Below are 15,480 nucleotides of genomic sequence, written 5' to 3'. Positions count from 1 at the left end.
TCGCACTTTATCAGCTCTGGTTAATGTTGCTTTCCTCACTCGGATCGGACCAGGTCCGGATCCAACCAGGTCTATACAGAAAGGGTCTAGTTGTCCTCGGTTCCATATTATAGACAGGCGTGTGCCTTTCCAAATAGTGTCCAATCAACTGAATTTATGACAGGTGGACTCCAATCAAGTTGTAGAAACATCTCAAGGATGATCAATGGAAACCTGATCTCAATTTCGAGTCTCATAGTAACTGGTCTGAGTACTTGAGTAAATAAGATATTTCTGTTTTTTATTTGTAATACATTTGAAACAATTCTAAAAACGTGTTTTTCGCTTTTTCATTGTGGGGTATTGTGTGTCGTTTGATGAGGTGAAAAAAGTACTTAATCCATTTTAGAATAAATCTGTAACATAATGAAAAAGTGGAAAAAGTCAAGGGGTTTGAATACTTTCCGAATGCATTGTATATACCTTTAACCGTTGTTCTACACCCTGCCCAGCAACTTCACTCCCACTTGTCTCCTGTTCCACCTTCCAACCCTCAGTTTACCTCAGCCCATTCCACCTATCTTTGCTGGCCACCCTCTTCAGATTTCTATCAACGATCAAATAAAATAAATTACAATTTTATTTGTCACATGTGCCGTGAAATGCTTACTTACAAGCTCTTAACCAACAATGCAGTTTTAAGAAAATACCAAAAAAAGTAAGAGATAAGAATAACAAGTAATTAAAGAGCAGCAGTAAATAACAATAGCGGGGCTATATAGAGGGGGTACCGGTGTCGAGGTAATTGAGGTAATATGTACATGTACAGTGGGTATTTGATACACTGCCGATTTTGCAGGTTTTCCTACTTCCAAAGCATCAAGAGGTCTCAAATGTTGTATCATAGGTACACTTCAACTGTGAGAGACGGAATCTAAAACAAAAATCCAGAAAATCACATTGTATGATTTTTAAGTAATTCATTTGCATTTTATTGCATGACATAAGTATATTGATCACCTACGAACCAGTAAGAATTCTGGCTCTCACAGACCTGTTAGTTTTTCTTTAACAAGCCCTCCTGTTCTCCACTCATTACCTGTATTAACTGCACCTGTTTGAACTCGTTACCTGTTGGGTCATCTCCTCTTCACGACTGGGTTGGTGTGCTTGGACCATGTTAGTTTGTTGGTGATGTGGAAACCAAGGAACTTGAAGCTCCCAACCTGCTCCACTACAGCCCTGTCTATGAGAATGGGGACGTGCTCGGTCCTCCTTTTCCTGTAGTACACTATCATCGCCTTTGTCTTGATCACATTGAGGGAGAGGTTGTTGTCCTTGCACCACAAGGTCAGGTCTCTGACCTCCTCCCTATACGCTGTCTCGTCTTTATCAATGATCAGGACTACCACTGTTGTGTCATTGGCAAACTTAATGATGGTGTTGGAGTCGTGCCTGGCCGTGCAGTCATGAGTGAACAGGGAGTATACATCTCATTGAGTGCGGTTTTAGTGCCAGCATCGGTCTGTGGTGGTATGTAGACAGCTCCGAAAAATACAGATGATATCTCTCTAGGTAGATAATGATGCTGTGATGTTTACCATACAATTTGAATCTATCTAATTTAATAGAACCCACAGATTGAGAGTTGAAGATAAGTACTTTTACTAAGAGTATTAGTATATTAGTAATTGACTGACCAGGTCTCTCCAAATCTCCCAACAATGCTATTTCTAGGGCAATACCAGAACTTTTAAACAAAGGATGAGCATTTCTTAGTAATCTACCTGAGAACCATAATGGTAATAATTTATTTGACTGGTAAATCTCTTGATCAACTGGTTAAATCAAGTTGGCATAAGCCTATTCACAATACAGGTGAATTCATATTCAATAGGACTATGTGCATGCATTGAGTTATTGAGCTCCTTTTGTCTGATTTCAGTGGTCTATGGAGCGACAGATGACAAAGAATCTGGTTCCCTTTCATTTGGGAACATGTTCGGACTACTGATTAACAACATTTTCATAGGAGTAGGCTTTTGTCTTCTATCATAAAAATGTGTGCTGTCTCTTTAAGAGAAAATACACCACTTGTATGTCATATAGCCAGACAGTTTGGCTCAGCAGTTCAGCTCGGCAAGGGAAAGACAAGTAATTTAGCTTAATCAGTGAAATATATATATATATATATATAAATAATAATAAAAAATATATATATATATTATTATTATTTTTTTTTTTTTTTTTTGTGACAATTACCTTTGAAATTAGCCACTTTTGCTTTTAGGTTTGGGGGCCCGACCGCTTATGTGTATGTCGTTTATGCCTGGAACCAGAACTGCACTCAACAGTTTACTGGGTATCAGTCAGCACAACACTACCTCGTGAAGAGGCAGCTGGGTGTGGGTCAACATTGATGGAGAGAAACCTGACAACAAAAAAGCGAAAGTTAGCAGGGCGGGGGGAAAGTGAGAAATGAACAAGAGAGAGGGAAAAATATTTAAAATGCCAGGGCTTGGGGAAGCACAAAACCTAATCACCCCATCACCAAGCGAGAAACAGACAGCCACATCTTTGAATAAGTCATGAGTTTAGTTCAACCTTGGCGGCAAGGACAAGTTGTGTGGGTGCGGATGTATTCAAACGAACAACTTGCACAATCTCATCTTATCTGACGGTCCTTGTGAAAAGAGAGGTGCATCTTGAGAGGTGTGAATGTAAGCTAAACACATGGCATGTTTTTACCTGAAAGGTATTGTGGGAGTTTGAATGGCTGGGATAGTGGAGGGCAGTGGGGGCCTAGATAACAGAGGATGTTCCTCGAATTGCTACCCAGTAGAATTCTCAGTGGGTCACGATCAAGCATTATATGGCATTCAATACCTGGAAATACATCAGGAAAATTTCAGCAAATGTGAGCTTTGTGACACATATATTGGAGGACAGGGAACATTGTGTAAAGTAAATATGAATATTGTTCTTAAGTTTCAATTTGATGGCAACAGCCCAGCTCATAGGTACTATGTCCTTGAAGGCCACAAAAAAAAAGAAAACAGACATACTGTATGTTCTCAATGCTTGTGTATACTAGCTACTATACAAATACAAAGTTATTTCTCAGGAAACTGTGGTCTGCACTGTGGTCTGCACTGCTTCTATGCTGTCTGCTAGAACAAAATAAATGGCCTGTAGTGCAGAAGGACATAGCGGTTAGGTCGGGGTACTAGGAGGTCTTGAAGACAGCGTCTTGGGGGATTTGCTATGTTCGTCAGTGCAGGTCAGTGAGTGGTTGAGATGTTCAGCTGTCTGGCCTGTGTGTCTCCAGACTTCCCCTCATGTTGTCCCTCTTAAAGCCTTAGTCCACTTACACAGACAGGGCCCTGGGAGCCAGCTGTCCACTGCCCATCAATGACCCACATGTTTACACTTGGCTACACATCAGTCAAACAGATACACTAAACACACACACACACACACGCACGCACGCACGCACGCACGCACGCACACACACACACACACACACACACACACACACACACACACACACACACACACACACACACAAGTTTCAAGTTTTATTAGTCTTATGTATTGGATATGCATGGCACACATCCACGTCCAATAAAATGTTTACTTGCAGGTTCCGTCTCGACAATGTAACAACAATAAAAAAGAATAACAAAAATACAAATACGAACATAAAGGAATTGGCAATGGCAATAGCCATAAAAAAGCAAAGTCGAGCAGGAGCCGGAACACATTGCTTCTCTGCTTGTGTGTCATCTGTCCCTGGTCTGGTCAGTCATCAGTGCTTCCTCATTGAAACCTCGCCAAAAGAAGAACAAATGCTAGGTCTTTTACCCACAGCTAAAGTGACCATGTTAGGTACTGACAGCTCTCCCTTTGAGTCCTATGGCCTATGGTTAGAATGGATTAAATACAGTAAACTCAAGCATTTGTTAGCCAGATATACTTCCATTATGTGACAAAAGTATAGAATCTCCATAGTTCAAACCATTCTGGATCATTAGAATTGCACTATGTGAGAACATATTGAGTTGGGTTTCAATGACTGTACAGTTCTTTTAATAACAATTTTGTTGCTGAGTAGACTTTAGAATACCAAAAACAGAATTCTAGTGTCTTTCAAACAGCCCCAGAACCTGTCTGCTCTTTCATGCCAGTTGAACTCTGACATAGACAAGACAATTGAACACAGCCGGGCAGCTAGCCCTAAAATGACCACAGAGTCTGTTTGAGGTCAATTGAACATTGAGTTGGGATGAAGTGACTCTAATGCGTCACCCTAAGGGACATCTGCCTTAGGAACTCGGAACCAATATTGAGTTCAGTACCGGCCTCTTCACTCAAGAGAAGGACTGCACTGTCATATCGAATCACATTGATCTGTTCATCGCTAACGGCTAGCTCCTCTAACTCCATTGAGTCTCACTAGCTTCCGGCTTCTTCTCAGAATATAACATCACAAATACATGCTGGCATCTGGCTCGTTTGTTCAACACACTTCACAGAGTTTCTTCTTCACCGGACAGAATACATCCCAGCTATGAAATTAGCCAGTTTCTGTTTTGGATGGTGAAAAGCGAGGGGCTGGTGAGTTGTCTAGTCATAAACAAAGGTCTTTCGGTTGTCTCCAGAGCAAGTTCTATTGGAGGGGTGGGGAGAGAAGAAATGGAGGAGAGGTGCTGATTGGAGGGCCGGAACTGTCTGACAGGCTTCCAGATGGAAAATTGCTTGTCCATCTGCACGAGCTTAACTCTTAGCGTAGCCACCGGTTGACCTGCAAACAGTGGGGGGTTGGGTCTCAGTTACCATTAGTTGGCACTAATGCTAAACCCCCCAACAGTCAGGGATTTGATGACCGTGAAAGGGTTGGTGTGTGCCAACCGTTTAGAGGAGTGACAGCAATGACAAGGGTCGACATCTGTCTGGGCATCAGTAACTAAGCTAATGCGAACAATAGCTGTTATCTCTGCTCGCCAGTCTGGCTTTAGCGCTATGCTAGCTACAACACACTGAGCCCCTATCAAGAGGTTAGAGCCAGAGGAGGGAATTAATAGATATACCTAAGAGGGATTTATTCAACACTGATCCAGGGGAAAGTAATTAAAGGAAATTATTTTAACAGATAGAACATTGCTTCCAGCAAAGAAGTGTTGTTTGCCTCACTGTTGGGGTGCTGGCTCTGGGAGTTGATTGTCAATATTGATCTCAGAAAGATATGATGATGTGAGTGACTGAACTTAGTTGCTCTCATATTTTCATGTTCTTACACTACTGGTCAAACATTTGCCTGCTCGCCTCCCTACCACTGAGGAAGTACAGCTCCCGCTCAGCCCAGTCAAAACTGTTCGCTGCGCTGGCCCCCCCAATGGTGGAACAAACTCCCTCACGACGCCAGGACAGCGGAGTCAATCACCACCTTCCGGAGACACCTGAAACCCCACCTCTTTAAGGAATACCTAGGATAGGATAAGTAATCCCTCTCACCCCCCCTTTAAGATTTAGATGCACTATTGTAAAGTGACTGTTCCACTGGATGTCATAAGGTGAATGCACCAATTTGTAAGTCGCTCTGGATAAGAGCGTCTGCTAAATGACTTAAATGTAAATGTAAATGTACATTTTAGAACACCTACTCATTCAAAGGTTTTTCTTATTTTCACTATTTTCTACATTGTAGAATAATAGTGAAGACATCAAAACTATGAAATAACACATATGGAATCATGTAGTAACCAAAAAAGTGTTAAAGAAATCAAAATATATTTTACATTTTAGATTCTACAAATTGCCACCCTTTGCCTTGATGACAGCTTTGCACACTCTTGGCATTCTCTCAACCAGCTGCATGAGGTAGTCACCTGGAATGCATTTCAATTAAAAGGTTAACATTTGTGGAATTTCTTTCCTTCTTAATGTGTTTGAGCCAATCAGTTGTTGTCACGTGTGCTCCCTCTCCGACCTCTAGGTCACCAGGCTGCTCGTTAGGGTACACACCTGTCACCAGTGTTACGCGCATAATGACACTCACCTGGACTCCATCACCTCCTTGATTACCTGCCCTTTATATGTCACAGCCAACAAGTGATCAGCATATGTGGGAACTCCTTCAAGACTGTTGGAAAAGCACTGCAGGTGAAGCTGGTTGAGAGAATTCCAAGAGTTTGCAAAGCTGTCATTAAGGCAAAGAGTGGCTATTTGAAGAATCTCAAATATAAATATTTCTTTAACTTCTTTGGGATAAGGGGCAGCATTTTCACTTTTGGGTGAAAAGCGTACCCAGAGTAAACTACCTCCTACTCAGTCCCAGATGCTAATATATGCATATTATTAGTAGATTTGGATGGAAAACACTCTAAGTTTCTCAAACTGTTTGAATGATATCTGTGAGTATAACAGAACTCATATGGCAGGCAAAAACCTGAGAAAAATCCATCCAGGAAGTGGGAAATCTGAGGTTTGTAGTTTTGCAAAGCTTGGCCTATTGAATACACAGTGTCTATTGGGTCAAATTGCACTTACTCGGGCAGAGTGCCACAAACTCTGACACATGAGAGGTAGCTCTCGTTCCATGGCTTTTCTACAGACAATGGATTTCTCTGGTTGGAACATTACTGAACATTTATGATAAAAACATCCTAAAGATTGACTCTATAAAACATTTGATATGTTTCTACGATCAGTAATCTAACTTTTTGGAATTTTCTTCCGACCTTTCCGCTGGAAGTTGCATGCGCGTTTCAATTTGTTTACCAAACACCCTAACAAAAGGAGGTATATGGACATAGATTATGAACTTTATCGAAAAAATCAAACATTTATTGTGGAACTGGGATTCCTGGGAGTGCATTCTGATGAAGATCATCAAAGGTAAGTGAATATTTATAATACTATTTCTGACTAATGTTGACTGTGCAACATGACAGATATTTATTTTGGCTGGTTCTGGCTCTGAGCCCAGCACTCAGATTATTGCATGGTATGTTTTTTCCGTAAAGTTTTATTGAAATCTGACACAGCGGTTGCATTAAGGAGAAGTATATCTAAAGTTCCATGCATAACAGTTGTATTGTTATCAACATTTATAATGAGTATTTCTGTAAATTGATGTGGCTCCATGAAAAATCACTGCATATTTTGGAAGCAAAACATTACTGAACATAACACGCCAATGTAAAATGAGATTTTTGTATATAAATATGCACTCTATCAAACAAAACATACATGTGTTGTGTAACATGAAGTCCTATGAGTGTCATCTGATGAAGATCATCAAAGGTTAGTGATTCATTTAATCTCTATTTGTGCTTTTTGTGACTCCTCTCTTTGGCTGGAAAAATGGCTGTGCTTTTCTGTGACCTAACATAATCGTTTGTGGAGCTTTCACTGTAAAGTATTTTTTAAATCAGACACTGTGGCTGGATTAACACAAATGTTATCTTTAAATTGGTGCCTAATACTTGTATGTTTGAAAAATTTGATTTCTGAGATTTCTGTTGATTTGTATTTGGCGCCCTGCAATTTCATTGGCTGTTGGCGAGGGGTTCCGCTAGCAGAACGGTAAGCGGAACCCTGTTCCCAGACAGGTTAACACTTTTTTGGTTACTACATGATTCCATATGTATTATATCGTAGGTTTTGATGTCTTCACTATTATTCTACAATGTAGAAAATAGTAAAAATAATGGAAAATCCTAAAACATTTGACCGGTAGTGTTAATCTCTTTTTCTGCCCATAGTGAGACCCGATATTTCTATTTGTAAATAGGTAGGTCTCACTGACCATCCCTAAAGCCAATACCTCATTTGGCCGCCTTTCCTTCCAGTTCTCTGCTGCCTGTGACTGGAACGAATTGCAAAAATCGCTGAAGTTGCAGACTTTTATCTCCCTCGCCAACTTTAAACATCTGCTATCTGAGCAGCTAACCGATCGCTGCAGCTGTACATAGTCCATCGGTAAATAGCCCACCCAATTTACCTACCTCATCCCCATACTATTTTTATTTATTTACTTTTCTGCTCTTTTGCACACCAGTATCTCTACCTGCACATGACCATTTGATCATTTATCACTCCAGTGTTAATCTGCTAAATTGTAATTATTCGCCTACCTCCTCATGCCTTTTGCACACAATGTATATAGACTATTTTTTTCATTTTTTTACTGTGTTATTGACTTGTTTATTGTTTACTCCATGTGTAACTTTGTGTTGTTGTCTGTTCACACTGCTATGCTTTATCTTGGCCAGGTCGCAGTTGTAAATGAGAACTTGTTCTCAACTAGCCTACCTGGTTAAATAAAGGTGGAATAAAAAAATAAAAAAAAATAAAAGGTCTGTATTGGTCATGTAATTGCCACTGAGTTATTTGAATTCTAACTAGCGCTAATGCAATTGCTAACTAGCGTTAGCACAATGACTATGGAATTCCATGGGTATCTGCTAGCATGCTAGTAAATACCCTTATACCTGCAGTCATTGCAATAACGCTAGTTAACATTGTATCACAAACCAACTTCTAACTTCCTTCTTCATACTGGACACAGAAATATAAAAATGGTGTACATGAGTTCATCTAACTCTGGGGAAGTAGATAAAGGGTCTCATTGCGCGAACCACTGCTTTTAAGCAGGGCAAGGTGACTGGTAACATGACCGAATACAAACAGTGCAGCTATTCCCTCCGCAAAGCTATCAAACAAGCTAAGCGTCAGTATAGAGATAAAGTAGAATCTCAAATCAACGGCTCAGACACAAGAGGTATGTGGCAGGGTCTACAGTCAATCACGGACTACAAGAAGAAAACCAGCCCAGTCACGGACCAGGATGTCTTGCTCCCAGACAGACTAAATAACTTTTTTGCCCGCTTTGAGGACAATACAGTGCCACTGACACGGCCTGCAACGAAAACATGCGGACTCTCCTTCACTGCAGCCGAGGTGAGTAAGACATTTAAACGTGTTAACCCTCGCAAGGCTGCAGGCCTGGATGGCATCCCCAGCCGCGGCCTCAGAGCATACGCAGACCAGCTGGCCGGTGTGTTTACGGACATATTCAATCAATCCCTATACCAGTCTGCTGTTCCCACATGCTTCAAGAGGGCCACCATTGTTCCTGTTCCCAAGAAAGCTAAGGTAACTGAGCTAAACGACTACCGCCCCGTAGCACTCACTTCCGTCATCATGAAGTGCTTTGAGAGACTAGTCAAGGACCATATCACCTCCACCCTACCTGACACCCTAGACCCACTCCAATTTGCTTACCGCCCAAATAGGTCCACAGACGATGCAATCTCAACCACACTGCACACTGCCCTAACCCATCTGGACAAGAGGAATACCTATGTGAGAATGCTGTTCATCGACTACAGCTCAGCATTCAACACCATAGTACCCTCCAAGCTCGTCATCAAGCTCGAGACACTGGGTCTCGACCCCGCCCTGTGCAACCGGGTACTGGACTTCCTGATGGGCCGCCCCCAGGTGGTGAGGGTAGGCAACAACATCTCCACCCCGCTGATCCTCAACACTGGGGTCCCACAAGGGTGCGTTCTGAGCCCTCTCCTGTACTCCCTGTTCACACACGACTGCGTGGCCACGCACGCCTCCAACTCAATCATCAAGTTTGCGGACGACACAACAGTGGTAGGCTTGATTACCAACAACTACGAGACGGCCTACAGGGAGGAGGTGAGGGCCCTCGGAGTGTGGTGTCAGGAAAATAACCTCACACTCAACGTCAACAAAACTAAGGAGATGATTGTGGACTTCAGGAAACAGCAGAGGGAACACCCCCCTATCCACATCGATGGAACAGTAGTGGAGAGGGTAGTAAGTTTTAAGTTCCTCGGCATACACATCACAGACAAACTGAATTGGTCCACTCACACAGACAGCATCGTGAAGAAGGCGCAGCAGCGCCTCTTCAACCTCAGGAGGCTGAAGAAATTTGGCTTGTCACCATAAGCACTCACAAACTTCTACAGATGCACAATCGAGAGCATCCTGGCGGGCTGTATCACCGCCTGGTACGGCAACTGCTCCGCCCACAACCGTAAGGCTCTCCAGAGGGTAGTGAGGTCTGCACAATGCATCACCAGGGGCAAACTACCTGCCCTCCAGGACACCTACACCACCCGATGTTACAGGAAGGCCATAAAGATCTTCAAGGACAACAACCACCCGAGCCACTGCCTGTTCACCCCGCTATCATCCAGAAGGCGAGGTCAGTACAGGTGCATCAAAGCTGGGACCGAAAGACTGAAAAACAGCTTCTATCTCAAGGCCATCAGACTGTTAACCACTTGCTCCTACCTGGCACGCAGTCGTCCCATCTAGAGCTCTGGAAATGCAAATGCGCTACGCTAAATGCTAATAGTATTAGTTAAAACTCAAACGTTCATTAAAATACACATGCAGGGTATTGAATTAAAGCTACACTCGTTGTGAATCCAGGCAACGAGTCAGATTTTTAAAATGCTTTTCGGCGAAAGCATGAGAAGCTATTATCTGATAGCATGTAACACCACAAAAGACCCGCAGGGGACGTAAACAAAATAATTAGCATATTCGGCGCTACACAAACCGCACAATAAAATATAAAACATTCATTACCTTTGACCATCTTCTTTGTTGGCACTCCTAGATGTCCCATAATCACTATTGGGTCTTTTTTTCGATTAAATCGGTCCATATATAGCCTAGATATCGTTCTATGTAGACTGTATGATAAACGGAAAAAAAGAGCATTTCATAACGTAACGTCATTTTTTTAAATTCAAAAAGTCGACGATAAACTTTCACAAAACACTTCGAAAAACTTTTGTAATGCAACTTTAGGTATTAGTACACGTTAATAAGCGATAAAATTCATCAGGAGGCGATGTAACTTCTATAGGTGTCGTCTGAAAAAAACATGGCCGAGAGAGCTCGACCAAAACATCCGGTCGGAGAACGGAGGGAAGGAGTTCCCTTGAACCGGTTAGACCAAGAATCAATTGCGAATCAAATGACAAGACTCTAGACAACGTGTGGTAGCTGTAGGCGCTGAAACCTCGGTCTCATGTAATTCGGTTCACTTTGAACAATTCCTGGAAGTAAGCGCAAGGATATTTATTTCCATTTTCAGTGATCAGGTTTTCCTGTGCTATTCGATGAAACTCACGCTCTGTTAAAGTCACAGCCGTGATTTAACCAGTTTTAGAAACGTCAGAGTGTTTGCTATCCACACATACTAATAATATGCATATACTATATTCCTGGCATGAGTAGCAGGGCGCTGAAATGTTGCGTGATTTTTAACAGAATGTTCGAAAAAGTAGAGGGTCGACTTAACAGGTTAAACAGCCACCACTTACATTGAGTGGCTGCTGCCAACACACTGACACTGACTCAACTCCAGCCACTTTAATAATGGGAATTGATGGGAAATTATGTAAAATATATCACTAGCCACTTTAAACAATGCTACCTAATATAATGTTACATACCCTACATTATTCATCTCATATGCATACGTATATACTGTACTCTATATCATCTACTGCATCCTTACGTAATACATGTATCACTAGCCACTTTAACTATGCCACTTTGTTTACATACTCATCTCATATGTATATACCGTACTCGATACTATCTACTGTATCTTGCCTATGCGGTTCTGTACCATCACTCATTCATATATCTTTATATACATATTCTTTATCCCCTTACACTGTGTATAAGACAGTAGTTTTGGAATTGTTAGTTAGATTACTTGTTGGTTATTACTGCATTGTCGGAACTAGAAGCACAAGCATTTGGCTACACTCGCATTAACATCTGCTAACCATGTGTATGTGACAAATAAAATTTGATTTGATTTGAGCTCAGGGGATTGTCCTTAATTTTGGAGAAATATAAAAAACACAATGTCAACCAATAATATTTGTCCCTCCATATCCAAAGGGCATTGATAAACGGTTCAAAGACTTGAATGTCTTCCAGTGAGGTGCCAATGGGATCTTTTGAATCTTTTGAAATTCCACCACCTACTGTGAGGCTTAAGGTGACACATTGAAATTAATTTTATTAATTGCTCACCTTTGGCCATCTCCTCCGGTGCCTCCAGACTACAGTAGCTAAGAGGAGGAACACGCCCTGGCCATGCACCCTGCTCTCAGTCCAATTAAACTTTGCTCATTAAATAACCCACATGATAGCACTCTACCTCCAGGCGGTGGGGTAATCAGTCTAAAGAGGCTGCACCATCAGTTGTGTAGGCTACCCACACACACTTATGTTCTCATGTAAATACAGGATAAAATACTGATGGTGAAACACATGAATATGACCATAATAATACTTACCCTGAGACACACTTGTTCACAGATTGTCTGCATGGAAGATATTCATGCATGTACACACATACACACACTATCTCGCTCTCAGTGGTGGCAGGTAGCCTAGTGGTTTGAGTGTTGGACCAGAAACCGAAAGGTTGCTAGATTGAATCCCCGAGCTGACAAGGTAAAAATCTGCCGTTAACCCACTATTCACCAGTAGGCTGTCAATGTAAATAAGAATTTGTTCTTAACTTACCTTTCTCTAGGACACTACAACAATTGAACCACGCAGGTCATGAACCAACAAAGCCACAAGGTCATCAGCTTGATAACCCCTGACCCCTCATTTGACAGCAGCTGTAAAACATAAGTTACCGATAAGATAGCATGGTGTCACTTTAGCCGATCAATGCTAGCTCTTTGTCTTACACCTGGTACTAAACAAGAGTGCTCTTTCCACTGTCTTCTCGTTATTTCATTGGTCCGTTATTTCCGTGTCTCCCAGGCATTCAGATGACTTTATGCTGCTCGACCGAGAACCAGGGAGATAAGAAACTAATACACCATTGTATGCGTGTTTCTGTGTGTATGTCTGTCCTCACCGTGAAGTGGGGTGTGTTTGTCGAGTACAAATGGAAGCAAGTATGTGTGTACACAGCCTTGTTGTCCCCTAGGTGGACTGTCTACATGCCACCCCCTTGGCTCCAACTCCTCCATACACACACACACACACACACACACACACACACACACACACACACACACACACACACACACACACACACACACACACACACACACACACACACACACACACACACACACACACACACACACACACACACACACAAACACACACACACACTGGCTGGGCTGCTCCCTCTCCCGAGAGGAAGGCCTATTGATCAGGAAGGCATCTCCCTAATTAGGCCGAACCAAGAGAGAGAGGGAGAGGAGAGGAAGGGGGAGGGGGAGGGGGGAACACAAAGACAGAGAGAGAGAAAAACAGAGGGAGAGGGGAAACAGCAGATGTAGGGCACAGCGGGCTGGTCAATGAATGTGTTGTCCAAAAGAAATGGAGGTGTGTGGGGAATAAAGTTGTGCTACACAAGCAAAAGAGAAAGAGAGAGGAGGAATGGTGGGAGGAAGGTAGGAATGACAAGGCTGTGATGAAGAGAAAGAGAGTGGAGAGACGGTGGGAGGAAGGTAGGAATGACAAGGCTGTGATGAAGAGAAAGAGAGTGGAGAGACGGTGGGAGGGAGGTAGGAACGACAAGGCTTTGATGAAGAGAGAGAGAGAGAGAGAGAGAGAGAGAGAGAGAGAGAGAGAGAGAGAGAGAGAGAGAGAGAGAGAGAGAGAGAGAGAGAGAGAGAGAGAGAGAGAGAGAGAGAGAGAGAGAGGATGAGCAAAGTGGATTGCATGGAGGACAGTAAGAGAAGGAGAGATATACAGATAGTGATGGATAGAGGTAGAGAGGGCTGGAGCAAAATAGAAATAGGTTCATAGAGCTGGAAGGTGGTGGAGGGTGCTGTGACTTTGTTACACAACCTCATAACTGATTGAATCCTTCGCTCCAGCCGTTGGTTTTCTGAAGCATTTAGGAGAATGGAAAAACACAGGCAACTCTGCTATTTGATTCCAATCACCTTCGGGCCTCAAAATGCTCCTGGGATTGAATTAAAAGATGCAATTAACTTGTTCACAGTTTTTTCTCCTCCTTTCTTTCCCCCTCCAGCTAAATAGGAGGAGTGGTTGAGAGAGAGAGAGAGAGAGAGAGAGAGAGAGAGAGAGAGAGAGAGAGAGAGAGAGAGAGAGAGAGAGAGAGAGAATTACCCTTAATTCTGTGACATAATAATTTTTTCCTATCATCTTATAAATCTCAGTTTTATCCTATTTACAATTTTGACACGATAATATACATTTCTGACTCATATCGATGCCATTTAAGCCAAAACAAGAAGTTGTTTTTTAGGGGCAGTTGCTGTTTAAATCTAATTAAAGGGAATGGATCCATCCCAGTCACTTTAAATGGGTGATTAAAAAAATAGACACCTGGGAGAACTTACATCAACATACCATCCCCACTGCTCACTATGCACAGTCTTATCTCTAAAGGGAAATATGCTGTACATTGGGAAATACAGTGCATTCGGAAAGTATTCAGACCCCTTCCCTTTTTCCACATTTTGTTACATTACAGCCTCATATCTAAAATTGATTACATTATTTTCCCTCCTCATCAATTGACACACAATATCCCATAATGACAAAGTGAAAACAGGTTATTTGAATTTTTTGCAAATGTATTAAAAATTTAAAACAGAAATACCGTATTTACATAAGTATTCAGACACTTTGCTATGAGACTCGAAAATTGAGCTCTCTTGCATTCTGTTTCCATTGATCATCCTTGAAAGGTTTCTGCAACTTGATTGGAGTCGAACTGTCGTAAGTTAAATTGATTGGATATGATTTGGAAAGGCACACACCTGTCTATACTAGGTCCCACAGTTGACAGGGCTCCGGGCAGCCGAGCGGAAATGGAGGAAAACTCGCCTCCCTGCGGACCTGGCATCCTTTCACTCCCTCATCTCTACATTTTCCTCCTCTGTCTCTGCTGCTAAAGCCACTTTCTACCACTCTAAATTCCAAGCATCTGCCTCTAAACCTAGGAAGCTCTTTGCCACCTTCTCCTCCCTCCTGAATCCTCCTCCCCCTCCCCCCCTCCTCCCTCTCTGCAGATGACTTCGTCAACCATTTTGAAAAGAAGGTCGACGACATCCGATCCTCGTTTGCTAAGTCAAACGACACCGCTGGTTCTGCTCACACTGCCCTACCCTGTGCTCTGACCTCCTTCTTCCCTCTCTCTCCAGATGAAATCTCGCGTCTTGTGACGGCCGGCCGCCCAACAACCTGCCCGCTTGACCCTATCCCCTCCTCTCTTCTCCAGACCATTTCCGGAGACCTTCTCCCTTACCTCACCTCGCTCATCAACTCATCCCTGACCACTGGCTACGTCCCTTCCGTCTTCAAGAGAGCGAGAGTTGCACCCCTTCTGAAAAAACCTACACTCGATCCCTCCGATGTCAACAATTACAGACCAGTATCCCTTCTTTCTTTTCTCTCCAAAACTCTTGAACGTGCCGTCCT

At 42.5% G+C, this 15,480-nt stretch overlaps 1 protein-coding gene across 2 annotated transcripts in view; it reads right to left on the bottom strand.

Annotated features, from left to right (window-relative positions):
• Positions 1 to 15,480, bottom strand: part of LOC124012193 (roundabout homolog 3-like) — a 243,259-nt gene that overhangs the window by 154,009 nt on the left and 73,770 nt on the right. The gene's annotated exons all lie outside the window — the stretch shown is intronic.

This window comes from Oncorhynchus gorbuscha, linkage group LG02 (genome assembly GCF_021184085.1).
Source record: "Oncorhynchus gorbuscha isolate QuinsamMale2020 ecotype Even-year linkage group LG02, OgorEven_v1.0, whole genome shotgun sequence".
NCBI classification, from domain to species: domain Eukaryota; kingdom Metazoa; phylum Chordata; class Actinopteri; order Salmoniformes; family Salmonidae; genus Oncorhynchus; species Oncorhynchus gorbuscha.
Note: the sequence above shows the minus strand (reverse complement) of the source record. Positions and strands in the feature narration are given on the sequence as shown.